The sequence below is a fragment of the Vicugna pacos genome, unplaced genomic scaffold (assembly GCF_048564905.1).
Source record: "Vicugna pacos unplaced genomic scaffold, VicPac4 scaffold_461, whole genome shotgun sequence".
Taxonomy (NCBI): Eukaryota; Metazoa; Chordata; class Mammalia; order Artiodactyla; family Camelidae; genus Vicugna; species Vicugna pacos.
The window spans coordinates 1,827-17,229 of NW_027329139.1; the positions used below are offsets into that span (position 1 = coordinate 1,827).

Here is a 15,403-nt window from a genome sequence, read left to right on the forward strand (position 1 = left end):
AAATGAGAGCCATGTAAAGAAAGTTTCCCAGTTGCCATGTTTAAAATTTGAAACAAAGAAACAAACCAACAAACAAAAAACAAATACTAGAATGTGATTTTAAGAACAGATCTTACTTAATCTACTGTATGTAAAATACTATTATTTTGACATGTAATCAATATAGGAAGTAAAGAGATAGTTTATGTAATTTTACTAGACAAGCCTCAGCGTCTGATGTGCATTTGACCTACAGCACATCTCAGCTGAGTCCAGCCTCCTCCCCAGTGCTCCTAGCATCAGTGGCTTTGGCTACTTTATTGGACAGCAACTCCAGGGGTCCCACCATGTTCCTGGCTGTAAAGTGGGAGTAAGTGTCCACACTAACCCTAAAAGGATCTCTCTGAAATAAAGGCGGATTCACTTTGAAATGTCTGGAAACCGGCGGGCTGCACCTCCCTCCCCCCTTGGCTACAAGATTGACTTCTTCCTTGCTGATACCTTTCTGGATGTAGGGAAGCAATCCAGCACACAGCCAAGGTGGACTGGCTTCCAGGTAAACTTACCTGCTGTCTGTGTCCAGTCCCATGAAGTCCTCCTTCTCAAACGGGATGTAGGGGAGGGGGATCTTGTCCCCAGGATTCTTGGGGCCACCATCCAGCCACTTGGACTTGAGCAAGATGAAGAGTGACTCAGTGAAGTCCTCGATCCTCTTCTCCACCACCCTGCAGTACTCTTAGATTGAAGGCAACGTCGGTGCGCGTCTGCTCGGCTACCTCCCCATGCTGCACAAAGACAAAAAGCTGAGAGTCATTAAGCGATGTGCCATACAGCTCCTCTGCATGTGGAGCTTCTCGAAGGCCTTGGCAGAGAGACATTCGGTAATGGTGACAAGGCCCACGACCTTGGGGTGTTTCTGGAAGACGCTCCACCGATTCTCGGGCACATAGCGGTGCCTGTAGTGGATACAGAGTGTCCACTGGGAGCCACAAGGGCTGATATGGCTAACCGAGGTGAGTAGCTGATAGATGCAAAAGAAATTCTCCTCTGAGATGATCTCTATGGATTGGACCACAACGGGACGAGTCTGGTGGTCCTCAGCACACTGCACGTAGTCAGGGATGCTCATGTTGCAGGCCCTGCCGAGAGGGGGAGGAGATCGAGGTACATTCTCTGCTGTGTGCTACGGGCCCATCTGGGTTGCGGTGACCTGGTGTGTACCAGCCAGAAGACAAGGGAAGCCAAAGCAAATCCAAGGGTACAGTTTGTCCTTAGAGTCTGCATATGGCTACTGTAGCTCGATCACATTACCCAGCTTTTGGTCTAGGCTTCCTGCCTCTGCAGAGAAAGGTCATTTCTTATTTTCTATTTCCAAGCACCTAGCAAGGCCCTGATGCAAAGTCACTGCTCAAAAATGCTGAATAAAGAAATGAACAAAGGAAATGCTTCCCCAACCCCCTTCAGCAGAATATAAAGAAAAGGACCACAGTAGGATCAAAAGATCTGGATTCCTATTCAATTTATTTGAACTCCTAAGCTTCATAATAATGGATAAGAAAACTTGCCTTGGGGTAGAGGGTATTGTTCATTGGTAGAGCATATGCTTAGCATGTACGAGGTCCTGGGTTCAAACCCCAGTACCTCATTTTAAAAATGAAACAAGTAAATACACCTAATTACCCAGCTGAAAAAGTATTTTTTAATTCAAAAGTCAAAAAACACCTTGCAATTGACACAACATTGTAAACTTGACTATACTTCAATTAAAAAAAAAAAGCCTTGCCTTACAAGAATATATCTGGATTACGGATGTTTGAAAATGTAAAATGCATAGGGTACCACCTGCATAAAAGGAGGTGACTGTACACATGTTCTATCCCTCCTTTATGAGTTATACTTCCTTTGGGGGGGTTATAACCTCTCAGAGCTAATTTTCTCAGATTAAAAAATATAAACATTACTTGATTCTCAGTACTGCTGAAGAATCAGATAACTCTATGAAAGCATCTGACCCACAGAGTTTACTCAATAAATGTTTGTTGAATGAATGAATAAACAAGCAAAGTGAATGCTGCTCCCTGCCACAAACCATCATAATGGTACTGCCTGGAAATCCCAAGCCCACGTTCACCCGACTCTGCATTAACAATGTGGGTGACCTGGACAGGCCTGTGTGCTTCTCGAAGCCCCAGTTTAATCGTGAATAGAAATAAGGGCAATAACACAAACCTCAAATTGTTAGTGAGTCAGTAATGAATTGTACCCCAACACTGCAAGATGGAACCATTAAGAAAACTGGGCAAAGGGCCCATAGGCCCTCTCCATATAATCTCTTACTACCACATGGGAATCTACATTACATCTCAAAATTAAAAGTCTAATATTTTAAAGAGGTTATCGAGGTTAGGTGAGCTCACTGTCTCAAATAAGGAACACACAGTACAAATAGGACAATGCCCAGCCCATGAGATACACTCAGTTAACATTCCCACTGAGCCCACTAGTCCCTCCAACTTCAGAGCAAGAGGATGGGTCCTCGTGGCAACAGGCCACAGCACCTGAAGCTAACAAAGCTAATGGTGTCCACTTAAAAGAGCCCCTGTCACCACCCTTGTTCTAATTTTCTATTTGTAATTTTTTTCTTTTCATTAAATTGGAACTCCAAATTGCATAGAATTCTTACCAGATATCATGATGGCAGCCCTTCAAAACCTGACCACAGAGATCATGATGGCAGCCCTTCTTGGTGAAACAATAAAATGAAAAGCCATTTCCACAAGACCTCTGTGTAAATCTACTAGGGAACTTCATCCTGGACTGAGGAAGAGGACTGGGGAGTAGGGGGTAAACTGGGACACGGAGAAATATGGGCCACCTGTCCCACAATGGACTTTAGACTCACCCTCACCCTCCAGGAACGTCTAAATACACACAGACAGAGTGCTATGGACAAGAATTTTTTTTAAACAAATCCCTGAATCCCTAGCAGATCTTGTTTCTACCGAGACACAAATGTCTTATTTGTATAATGTTTCACAGAAGCCTTAAAATATTATCACCCCAACTTGACACATCAAGAAACTGAGGTAGAGAAGTTTATCACATTCTACAAGATTAGAGAGAGGCCACGTCAGACACCGTATTTAAATCCAAGTCCCTGCTCCGTTGCTCACACTAGAAAGTGTCACATACTGCTTCTTTCCTGCCCTCTCCCTGCAATAAATCTCTGAAGAGTCTTTTCTGTGTCACCTGCAATCAAAATCACATCAATTTTTCACAAAGAGCTATGTCACTCCTTGGAGGACATACCAAAATCTAAAGGGTTGGGTTGAGAGGAGATATTTGCATTTTCTGTTTCTCAAAGGAAACATGGCTTTAAAAGAAACTGAAAAGTATTTATCTAGTCTAAGCGCTCATTGTGCACAGAAAGAAACGGAGGCTCAGAGGAGAAGAGGAAAGGGCGTTATTAACAAATATTGCCCCAGTGCAGCACCAAGCCAGCCCTGGGCACTTCTGGGGGAGGATCTGGAAGGCCCAGGAGAATGAGTGTTAGAAAATAGAAAGAGAAGAAGAATATAAGGCCCCGTCTCTACACCACCATATCATGAATTTCCACCAAATTACCCAGTATGGGTGCAGCCAATATTAAGGTTGTCTAAACAGGTTATTGAAACCTGGAATTCTCAACCATAGTGGAAATTCCAGCATTTACTGTGCTTTTTTCCCAGTTCAATCATCAATTCAGTGGGCATTCTGTACCAGGGACTACACGAGACCTGGAGTTCTCCCAAATAAAGATCTCTATTACCACGTGTGCAAACCACATAAAGACCACCAGAAGAAAAGCGCCCACAGATAAGATGGAATTACTGAAACTGAAAGCAGCCAAAGAGCATATATTACTAGGAAAAATGGTGCTCCTATAAATGGACTCATGGACATAGAAAGCAAACTGTATTTAGCAGGCAGGAAAGGAGGGATTAACAGATACAAATTAGTAAATATAAAATAAATGACAAGGACCTGCTATATAACACAGGGAACTATATTCAATTTCTTGTAATGAGTTATACTAAAAACAATCTAAAACATATATATATACATATGCATACGTTTATAACTGAATCTCTGCTGTACACCTGAAACTAACATTGTAAATTGACTACACTTAAATAAAAAATAATTTAAAAAATAAGTAAAAATAAAAGCAATGCCATTAAGAAAAAATAAAAGAACACTCTAATCCCCTTAGCTGTAGGTGGTGGAGAATTCTGGTTGCAAACACCAAGTCCACTGGATCACTCCAGCAATGGCTGTCACTCTTTCTGACCATCAGAGAGTCACTTGTTTCACTGAGGTTTCTTTTCTCTTCTGTGAAAGGCTACAGCTGCAACTAACGATGTATAGAATCTCATCATTCACAAGCCCAACAAGTAGTGAGGACTTCCCATGGGCCAGGCTCTGGACAGAGGAAAATATAGGGTCCGAAATATATTCATGGGTAGAAGAAGTTTGTGCCATAAAGACGTTAATTCTTCCTGTTTTGATAGACAGATTCATTGCAATTCTGATTAGAATTCCTACCAGATTTTTCTTGGAATGTAACAAGTGAATTTATGGTCAAGATTAGCCAAGAAATTTCTTTAGAACCACCACTGGGGAGGGGTGGATAGGTCATTAATTTCCACTGCTCTTTCTGAAGTGATAAAAACGTTCTGGAATAATAATGGTTGCACAACTGTGAATATGCTAAAAGCTGCTGAATTTTACCATTTAAATGGATGGAATTCATGGTGTGTGAACTATATCACAATAACGCTGTTATATGAAAAAATATTTCTTGACAAATATTTTTCTTTTTATACCACTAGTCTGTCCCACAATTTAAGAAAAACAAAAAACCAATACAAACAAAACTGTGCCAGGAGTTCTTTAGGACTGCAATATCCCTGGGTCTCCAAGGCCTCTGGTGATGCTGTTCCTGTTAACACACACTAGCTGGGCTGGGCTAGCTAGGGACTGTAACTATCTTTTTAAAATTGACTGTCACACGTTTCACCCTTGGAGAGGGAAGGAAGGAGGATATCACAGCTTCATGCCTTCAGCTCATTTTTAACAGAACCAAGCCCTGCTTTCACCACTGTTAATCCCTCTCACTATAAAAACACGTGACATCAACAAGCACCGCCATCATAACACCTGAAAGTGTTCAAGATACTTACCTGCGGCAGAAACACTGAGGGAGGAGACAGAAGCTTGCTCAGCACTGATGCTCCCTTTTCCCGACTCCACCAGGTGAAGCTGGGCGCTACAGCCAGAGGCCCTCAGCCCCGGGAGCAGCACACACGCCACTGAGCTGGTCCTGAGGGAGGGTGAAAGGGAAAGGAGGGCAGCCCTAGGGGGGAGGGAAAGGGGGGGTGCGGGCTGCAGCCCCGCTCGGAGGCCAGCCCCAGCACCAGCATAAGCCGCCCGCTCCCGCCCAGGTCTGCAGACCACGCCCACCCGGGAAACAGCCCGCCCATTGGTGGGGACGGGCAGGCGGCCGAGGAGAGGAAGCCCGGGAGGAGAGGACTCGCGGGCGGGAGAGGGGAAGGGGACGCCAGCCGTGGACTGAGGGGATCCCGGCTGCGTGAGAGGTGGCAGGCGCACACCTGGACCTGGACAGCTGTGGCCGGGGCGCCGGGGCAGGTGGTGCTGTCAGAAGGGTCTGGCCAGAGAAATTCAGCTGAACACGGGCTGACTGGCGCCCTTGGGGGCTGTGAAAGGCGGATCACCCTCCCGAAGCCGCCTGAACCCTTTCCCGGGAGCACCCCACCTTGCACTTCCACAGCCAGAAGCCCCGGCCCCAGGCAGGAACCAAAGGCCTAACGGGCGACAGAGTTGAGAAGCATTTGGGGCCAATCCCCGGCTTGGACATGGAGCTTCGAACCAGCGGACCACCAGGCACCGACAGCGCATGCGCAGGAGGGACATGGATCCTCTGGATTCTGCGAGAGAAGGTGGGACAGCGAGGGAGGGAGAAGATGGGAGCGGGTGGAGAAGAGGGGAAAAGTGGAGGGATACAGATGGACAGGAAGAGCAGAGAAGGGATGGGTCTGGATAGGGGAGTGTCGTAGCGGAGTTGGAGAGAAAAAGCTTTACCTCTAGGGCACCCTGAGATGGCAGACCTACCTCTGTACCCTTCTGTAACCGTTCAAGTCTCGCAGCTCATGTTTTACCTCCCTGATCCAGCCCTCCATCAGATGCTTCTGCAGAAACACTACGGGGATCACACCCGTTGCCCCCATGCGGAGCTGGGTTTTCTGTTGCTCTGAGAACCAAGCACCCGCAGGTGTTGTCGCTCAGAACTTCCTTGGGAAGAGCACATATTCCCCTTTTACACGCTGGGAAACAGGCAGGAAGGATCACTGCCTTAGCTCCACTGTCCCAGGTGTTGGGCTGGGGGGAGTGGTGTGGTACAAGATCAGAGCCCCAGACAGAGCAGACTGCCTGAGTGTTGGTGCATAGTCCCCATCCCTCCTGGGTAAACCATACCCCACCCTAGTGGAAACATCAAGGGCTCACAGTGGTTTCCTGGGGGTGGGAGAGCTGTCCTCATGTGAAGGAAAAGTCCAGCTGGGCTAACAAGCTAAGTCACAAATCTAAGTGTGATAAGTGTCGGTTTACTGATCTAAGTTCTGCTGGGCTATCTCGTAAATCTGAAGTTTAGTGTCAGTTTATTGGCCTAACAACCTAACTCGCAATTCCAAGCTCAACAAGTGTCAGTAACGTGATCTATTACAAATTGATAAGCTCCAGTGTACTGATTCCTTGCTTTTTGTTCTTTAAGTCTTATTGGCTAATATCCCCTTACTTGTATTGAAGTATTTAAAACCTCATGTGCACGTCTTGGAGGTGCTCAGAACTTCGGAGCAGAAGCCCCTCTGAGCCCGCCGGCATAATAATTCTGAGTACTCCAGCACTCCGATTGGTGCTTGTTTCTTGGCTGGCCTGTTTCCATAACACTCAGCTCCAGTGCCCAGCTTTCTAGGTAGATAGGAGTGTTACCAAGTCCAAATTCATTCTCCTCAGTGCAGGACAGGCCAATAAGTTTGGAAACCAGATGTTGGGGCTTGGAATAGCAAGTTTCTGTAGACCTAGTTGGCAAACTAATGTTCTGGAAAACCATCTCCCCAAGTCACAATTCAGGCTCCTTTCCTACGCGCTTGGTTGTTGCAAACTTCTTAGTGTAGGAATTCCTTCTTGTTAGAATCCTTTGTTCTTACAGCTATCTGCGTGGGTCAGATCCCTGTAAATCTCCAACAAAACAAACGTTATTTTCTATTCTGCAATTTGCTATCTTTTAATGAATGAAAAAGTGTTAAATAATCTTAAAGGTCAGAGCTTCAGAATAAGCTCTCCTGTGTATTTCAGGCTCTAGGCAACAATTTTTTACAAGCAAGATGAAGCCTAGGAGACAGAGCATAGGGTTAAATTCAAAGGAACAGATCTAATATGGAGTCAGATTTGTTCTGTTCTATTACCCGGGCAGAAGCCACTTGAGGATTTAAATCTCTTTAAGTTAAAAATAACTAAAATTTTAAAGGAATTTACATACATAGATGGGAATGTGCAAAGCATATCTGGAAAAGCACCCAAAAGATAGTAAACAGTGGCATCTCCAGACAGGGCTGAAAGAACAGAGGATGAGGGAAAACTTCTTTCACTTGTGTATTTTTGTGCTCTGTCTGAGTTTTTTTTTTAACCATTTGCTTGCATTTCTTTTTCAGTTAAAATAATGTGTAATGGAGCAAAGGAGTAACTAGCTTAGCAAATACAGCAGCCATGGAATCACTAAGTCATCACTTTTGATTTAAGCCAGAAAGCATTTATTGACTCTCTCCAGTGTGCTCAGTCCTGTTTTAAGACTTCTTTTATATTATTATTATTATTATAATACTATTATTATTTCTAGTACTATTACTATTACTATTATTACTATTATTTTATGAAATAATAACATGGTATACCTCACCCCTGCCCATGGCTGGTGGAAAACCAACTGAGTTTTTCTTGAGTTGTTTTCCAAGGAGTAGAGATGAGTTTATAAACAGAACACATCTTCAGGGCAAAACAGGCAGTGTGCATTACCAGCAGGCCAGACAGCAATGAAGGGTTTTCAATAGAGGCACCCAGAAGCTGAGAGAGAAAGCCTCCAGGACACTACAAAAAGCTGCCCAAACTGCCATCTCCATGGTACTACTGAAATAGGAAAGAACAAATCTGACTCCATATTTGATCTGTTTCTTTGACTTTAACAAAGCCAAGTTAATATGCTCCGGTCTTTTCATGGGTTATGATGTCACAGAGGAAACGGACAGGTCAACAAGGAACCACTCTGCCGTGATCACTGAGCCGGGGAAAGGGACGGGCTGCAAGATGTATGAAGCAGCCGCAACTGTGCCCGTGCTTCTAGGCAGGTATCCAAAATCGCCTCGACAAGGTGTCAAACATTTGTGCCCACGTCCTCATCAACAGACATGTATTAAAGACAAATGGAACCATATAAAAGGCCAATACCCTTGCTGGGTACACCGTCCAAAGAACAAAGTCTCAGTTTGACAACTGGCCATCTCGGTTCCATGGGATTCATTCTTGGAGAACCTTAAAAACCACTCTTCTGTCCTCAAGAATTGCTGCATATTTGTCCTATCTTTGGCTCAGGGATGCAGCACGTTCAAGTGAACTTTAATGTCTGCACAGATTTGACTGTCTTTCTCCAGGTTCATTTGTCCATTCCAATGAGGCCTGAGCTAAGTCCATCCTCTGTAAGATCTAGTCCCTCCAGTGACAGCTCATTGAGCCTGCAATTAAAAGCCAAGTGAACAAGACTGTCCTCAGCTAAAAATTTCACCCACCCTTCACTGTTTTCTTAATCTCCTCTCCTGGCTAAGTGCAACAGACTAACACCTCCCTCCACCAAGATTACCAACTATGTCATTTTGTCTCCCCAAAGAGAAAGTAAGGTCCGTAATAGAGGAGACAACTACATAGTCACCTCTGAATTCGTAGCATATAGAAATGTTAATAAATAGAACTATGATCATGGCTTCTTTCCTTTAAAACCTTTCTGGTTATTTGAATGAGACTTTGGAAGGGAGGTGTTTGCTGTCCAGTATCTTGATCCACAAGACTCTGGAGGCCTTTTTCAGAATGGCTGTTCACTGATTCATTCAAAACACAACTTATCAATCAAGGAGTAGCTGTGCTTTTCTGCCAGGTGTTTGTGGTCACTCTCATGCCAGAACAACTTTAAACTATATCCTTACTTTGGATTTGTTATTTTTCCCCTCTTCCAACAAAATTGACTTTCCTTATTTTCTTGCCTTGAGGAAATTTTTTTTTCCTATTTCACCCTTTAGTAAACCAAGATCCTCAGGATGGGCTTGGCCCATAATATGATCCCCCATCCAACTCCTAGTGTCAGAGGCCTGGGGCTCACATCCTGCCCTCCTGTCAAGGCAACTGAAAATCAGTTCAGGATCGAACCAGCACCCCAGGGATTCTAAGGCTCGCATATCTCCCAGAAACCCTGCTTTCTCATTTGTCTTGGCTTCTGAGAATTTCCCCTCACTTTCTTGACAATTTGTTGTGCAGCTTGAAAGATGAGGAAGGAAGGTTTTATTTCTTAATCAGCATTTTAAGGAACTTGTGTAATGAAAGTTTTCACGAGTTTCTAGAACCCTCCATTGCCGAGATAGAAAACACACTAGATATTTTCTAAATTTAGCTCCCATGTGCATTTTTTCTTTGTTTTTGTTTTCTTAACTGTTAACAGACATTTTTTAATTAAAAAAAAATAAGGCCCCAAAAAGGATAGAACACTGAAGGGGCAATCAAAATTAAAGGGCAAAGACAGAAAAATGATAACTACTCTACAAAGTTAATATAATACATACACTATGTATCAGATCAGCAATTCTCAGTAACAGCTAATTGAAACATGACCATGAGGTAAAATTTCTCTCCTGTCAGGACATGGCCAACAGAAAATACAATTAAACCAACAAACTAATATCCTAAGTCTGGCGAGGTACAGAAGGCTACAAGCTAAATGTGTCTTCTTCTGGAAAAGAGGAAGACACACCAGCTCTTTTCTATGGAGCCTGAGCCCACGGGAGGACGGTGAAGTGAGCTCTGTAAGTACCCAATTAGCAAACTGAGTGATGAATAAATAGACGTGAGCTTTGATGACAGAGGTGATACTACTATTCATTTGTCCTGTAAAGTATGACTTCCGTTCAGTGATCAATACTTCGGTGTCCTCAGGAGTTGACATTATTCGAAAATGCACAGCCTTGGCCCAGACCTCCTCTTTCAGCTCGTGACACTGCACTTAGATGTCACAAAGGCACCTCCAACTCCACCTGCAAAGAGCTGACTTCACGGTGCTCCTCCAATAGCCATCCTGCCCAGGGCCTCTGGTCCGGGGCTAAGTTCTCCGTGCCTCTCCCAACTCAGACCCATCACTCACAGATGTGAATGGACCCCTCCTTCAGGGCCCAGATATCCTCAGACACCGAGTCCCACCACCCACACCTGACCTACCAGATACTCACTGTCACTCACTCAGCACTGACTCTGTGCTGGGACCATGCTGCACACTGCAAACGTTATCTCACTGGATCTCCACAACAGTCCTGGGAATTGGGTACATCACTGCTTCAATTGATTAGATAAATTGTTTCACTTCCTTGAGTGCGTCATTCAAACTGACACGGCTACTGAGCCACAAGCCTGGCCCTGAAAACCACTTGAAAATTGAACACTGCTACACCTCGCAGCCACCCTACTCTGACTCATCACATCACCTCCTGCCAAGCCTTCTAAATGTTTCCAAGCATTCTACAAGACAAAAGTGAACTACGAGAGCACCCCACTCTCCAACATAAAATCTGTCAATGATGGTCCACTGCCCTTAGGAGAAAGCCCCACCGGGCCTGAGCACAGCCCAACGGCCCAGCATCCGCGTTCCCTGCGCGGCCGCGCCGCCTCACCCAGTACGCAGCTCTACACGTGCCTTCTCTAGGACAGGGATGCAGACTCCGCACAACCCAGGGCTTGTCTCACTTGAACAATGATCACCTTCTTCAGTGTTCATCTTCTTCTTTGCTGACCCTCAGAAAAATGTTTTCTCATGATGAATCAATATCTTTTTCCTTATAACTTCCCATCATTGATAATGAGCTCCCCCAAAAGAGAGAAGACCTAATTGTCTGTCTCCTTATCTGTAAAGTGAGATTAACAAGGAAATATGTGAGGTTTTATGAGAAATAATATTCATGTGAGGCTGAGGGACAATTCCATCATACAATAAGCACTCAATATGTGCTTAATTAATATTAATAAGATTATATTGCATTCCAGCAACCTTCAATCAATTTTTAATGACTTTGTCCAACAGACTACTGACAAACTGTTGGACGAACCACTTTGAGCAGATCAGCACAAGCGTACTGGGATAGGTAAGCGCTGACTCCAGTTGCAGCTGCAGCCACCCAGCACTATGGGGTAGGGGCAGTTTGCTCAAGCTCTTACATGTTGCTTGAGCATTTAGTTGTCGTTATTGATTAAAGACAGGTGTTCTTTAGTCAAAGCCCCTGAAACATAAATCTACAAAGATTGATGCAAATTAGGTTTCAAGAACAACACTCTCATTAGAAATTATTTGAAAATCATAGTCTTAACTACTCCGCACATCAAAAGGGCATGTTCTTAATGTATCTGACTAAATACACCGAAAGGGTTGTTTAAAAGAAATTACGATGAAGCCATCCTGAATAAGCTCCAGTATCATCTGCACAAAGCCCCACCCAAGGGTCTCATTTCACATTTCCACATAGGTGTTCAGGTAGCTTAACTTGGATCTTGGTTTCTTATAACACGGGGTGGGGAATTGTTGTGGATAGATTTAAGTAGCAAATATATAACTAGGGTAATTTCTGTTAAGGAATTCTAGAAATAAGAAGATTGATACATAGTCCCACCCATAAGAAACTCAGCATTTCCAATTACAGCAGCATTAAAAATAAAATGAGAGATACATTTAACAAAAATTTACAAGATTTGTACATTGAACTTTTTGAAGTATCACCAAAATAAATTTTAAAAGATCTACATATATGGAAGACATCCCATTTCCATGGAATGATAGACAGTATTATTAAAAATATTAAGACTCCTCAAAATGACCTACATATACAGTGGAATCCCTATCAAAATTCCAGCTGACTTCTTTGCAAAAATTGAAAAACTGATCCCAAAATTAATATGGACGTGCAAGGGGCCCAGGATAGCCAAAACAACCTTGCAAAAGAAGAGTAAAGTTGGAGGACTCACTTTAAAAGGTACTAAAATGCTATAGTAATAAGTCAGTATGTTGCTGGCATAAGTTTGGATAAATAAATCTATGAGACACAATAAAAACCCACGGGGAAAAACTTACATTTACAGACAGTTTTCCACTAGGGGGCCAAAAACACCCCATTGAAAGAATAGTCTATTCAACAAATTGTGCAGGGACAGCTGGGTGTCTGCAGGCAAAAGAATCAATCTGGAATCTGAACACCCATATTTTATATAACAAATAAAAATTAAAACAAAGTAGATCACAGACAGAAATGTAAAAATTAACCTATAAACTTTCTAAAAGAAGACACAGTATAAATCTTTGTGGTCCTAGGATAGGCTTTGGTTTCCTGGATACAATACAAAGAGCACAAGTGATAGAAGAAAAAAGCAGATAAACTGGACTTCATCAAAATTAAAACCCTTTTCTTACAAAGGACATCATCAAGAAAGTGAAATGACAGGGGAAATGGGTATCTCAAGTCAGAGAGTGCTTGCTTAGCAAGAAAAATAAAATAAATCAGTACATCTATCTACCTCCCCTGTAAAGAAATTGTTTTAATGTTTAAAAAAATATAGTGAAAGACAATGTGCAGAATAGAAGAACAATTTTGCAAAACATGTATCTAATAAGAGAGTAGCATCCAGGATATATAACGAATTCTTACAACTGAACAATACAATAAAACAGACCCAATTTTTAAATTTACCACGAATTTAGATACATATACAAATGGCCAATAAGCATATGAAAAGATGCTCAACATCACTAGACAAATCAAAATCAAAATGAGATCTCATTTTACACCCACTAGGATGGTTATTACCAAATCACGGACAATAACAAATGTCGTTCAGGAGGCAGAGAAACCTCATATGCGGCCAGGGGAAAGGGACAAGTGTGCAACTTCTTTGGAGAAGCCTGGTATTTCCTCAAAAGCTTAGAGTTATATGGCTCAGCAATTCCACTCCTATATGTAGAGTCATCCCTCAATACCCTTGGGGGGTTGGTTTCAGGAACCCCACACCCTGGATACCATAATCCAAGGATGTTCGAGTCCCTTTACAATCAGCCATCTGGATCCATGTAGTGGAAACTACAGATATGGAGGGCCAACTGTACAGCCAACAGAATGAAAATATATTCTCATAAAAATTTCACATCAATATTCATAGCAGTATCATTCAGAGTATCCAAAAGTTACTAACAATATCCATCCATCAATGAACGGATAAACACATTTACCAAGAATAGGCCCACAAACTTTTGGTCATTGAAACTTTGACAAAGGAGGTGAGAACATACAATGGAGTAAAGACAGCCTCTTCAGCAAATGGTGCAGGGAAAACTGCACAGCTGCATGTAAATCAATGAAGTTAGACTACTCCCTCACAGCATACACAAAAATGAATTCAAAATGTGTTAAAGAATTAAACATATAGACAAGACACTATAAACCTCTTAGAAGCAACCATAGGCAAAACATGTGACATACATCTCAGCAATGTTTTCCTAGAGCAGTCTACTCAAGCAATAGAAAAACAACCAAAAATATACAAGAGGGATCTAATTAAACTTACAAACTTTTGCACAGCTAAGGAAACAGTAAGCAAAACAAAAAGACAACCAAACTATGGAATGGGAGAAAATATTTGCAATAAATGAAACTGCTAGGGGCTTAATTCCCAGAATATGTAAACAGCTTTTACACTTAATAAGAAAGAAAAACAAACAATTCAATTCAAAAAATGGCAGAAGTCCTAAAGAAACATTTCTCCAATGAAGACGCACAAATGGCCAGTAGGCACATGAAAAAATGTTCAATATCATTATCAGAGAAATGCAAATCAAAACTGCAATCAAATATCACCTCTCACCAGTCAGAATAGCCATCATTCAGAAGTTCACAGACAATAAATACTGGAGAGGCTGCGGAGAATTGGGAACCCTCCTACACTGTGGTGGGAATGCAGTTTGGTGGAGCCATTGTGGAAAAATGTATAGAGGTTCATCAAAAGACAAAACCTTGACCTCCCAGATGACCCAGCAATCCCACTCCTGGGCATATATCCAGAAGGAACCCTAATTAAAAAAGACACCTACACCCCAATGTTCACAGCAGCACTATTTACAATAGCAAGACATGGAAACAACCGAAATGTCCACTGACAGATGGCTGGATAAAGAGGTTGTAGCATATTTGTCCAATAGACTACTATTCAGCCATAAAATAATAATAAAATAATGCCATTTGCAGCAACATCAATGGACATGGAGAATGTCATTCTAAGTGAAGTAAGCCAGAAAGAGAAAGGAAAATACCACATGAGATTGCTGACATGTGGAATCTAAAAAAAAAAAAAGAAAGGAACAAAAAAATAAACTTATCTACAGAACAGAAACAGACAGAGTCACAGAAAACAAACTGTGGTTACCAGAGGGGGGAGGGTGTGGGAAGGAATAAATTGGGAGTTCAAGATTTGCAGTTACTGAGTATGTAAAGAATAAACAGCAAGTTTATACTGTATAGCACCGGAGAATATATTTAATATCTTATAGTAACTTATGTTTAAAAACAGTATGAAAATGAATGCAGGTATGTTCCTTTTTAACTGAAGTCTTTTGCTGTAGACAGGAAACTGACACAACATTATAAACTGACTAGACTTCAATGAAAATATTTTTAAATAAACTAAAACCAAAAAAAATGGAAAAGGATATTATCAAACAAAAAGAATAAAGTACTGATTCAGGCTACAATATGGATGAACCTTGAAATTTTATGCTAAAATAAGCCAGACACAGAAAGCCAAATAGTGCCCTATAAGGTGAACTGTATCTAAGCGTTTATTGTACTACTGTAAATTTTCCAGATGTTTGAAATCTATCAATATCAAAATAAAATGTATTATGCATTAAAAACGCTTCCTCACAGGAGGGCTTTAATTATTAAATGCAGAAACGCATATAAAGCTCTTGGAAAAACAATTTGCACGTCCACACACAGTCACTGCTGTCACTGCCACTCAGAGGGTG

The 15,403-nt window shown here is 42.2% G+C and overlaps 1 long non-coding RNA gene across 1 annotated transcript; it reads right to left on the reverse strand.

The window, feature by feature from the left end:
- Positions 1-545: 545 nt before the first annotated feature.
- On the reverse strand, positions 546-6,070 carry LOC140695581 (uncharacterized). Its single transcript, XR_012071232.1, has 3 exons — positions 5,795-6,070; positions 5,202-5,374; positions 546-764 (listed from the first exon to the last, which is right to left on the reverse strand). It is a non-coding gene; the product is annotated as an uncharacterized lncRNA (long non-coding RNA).
- Between the last annotated feature and the right edge of the window lie 9,333 nt (positions 6,071-15,403).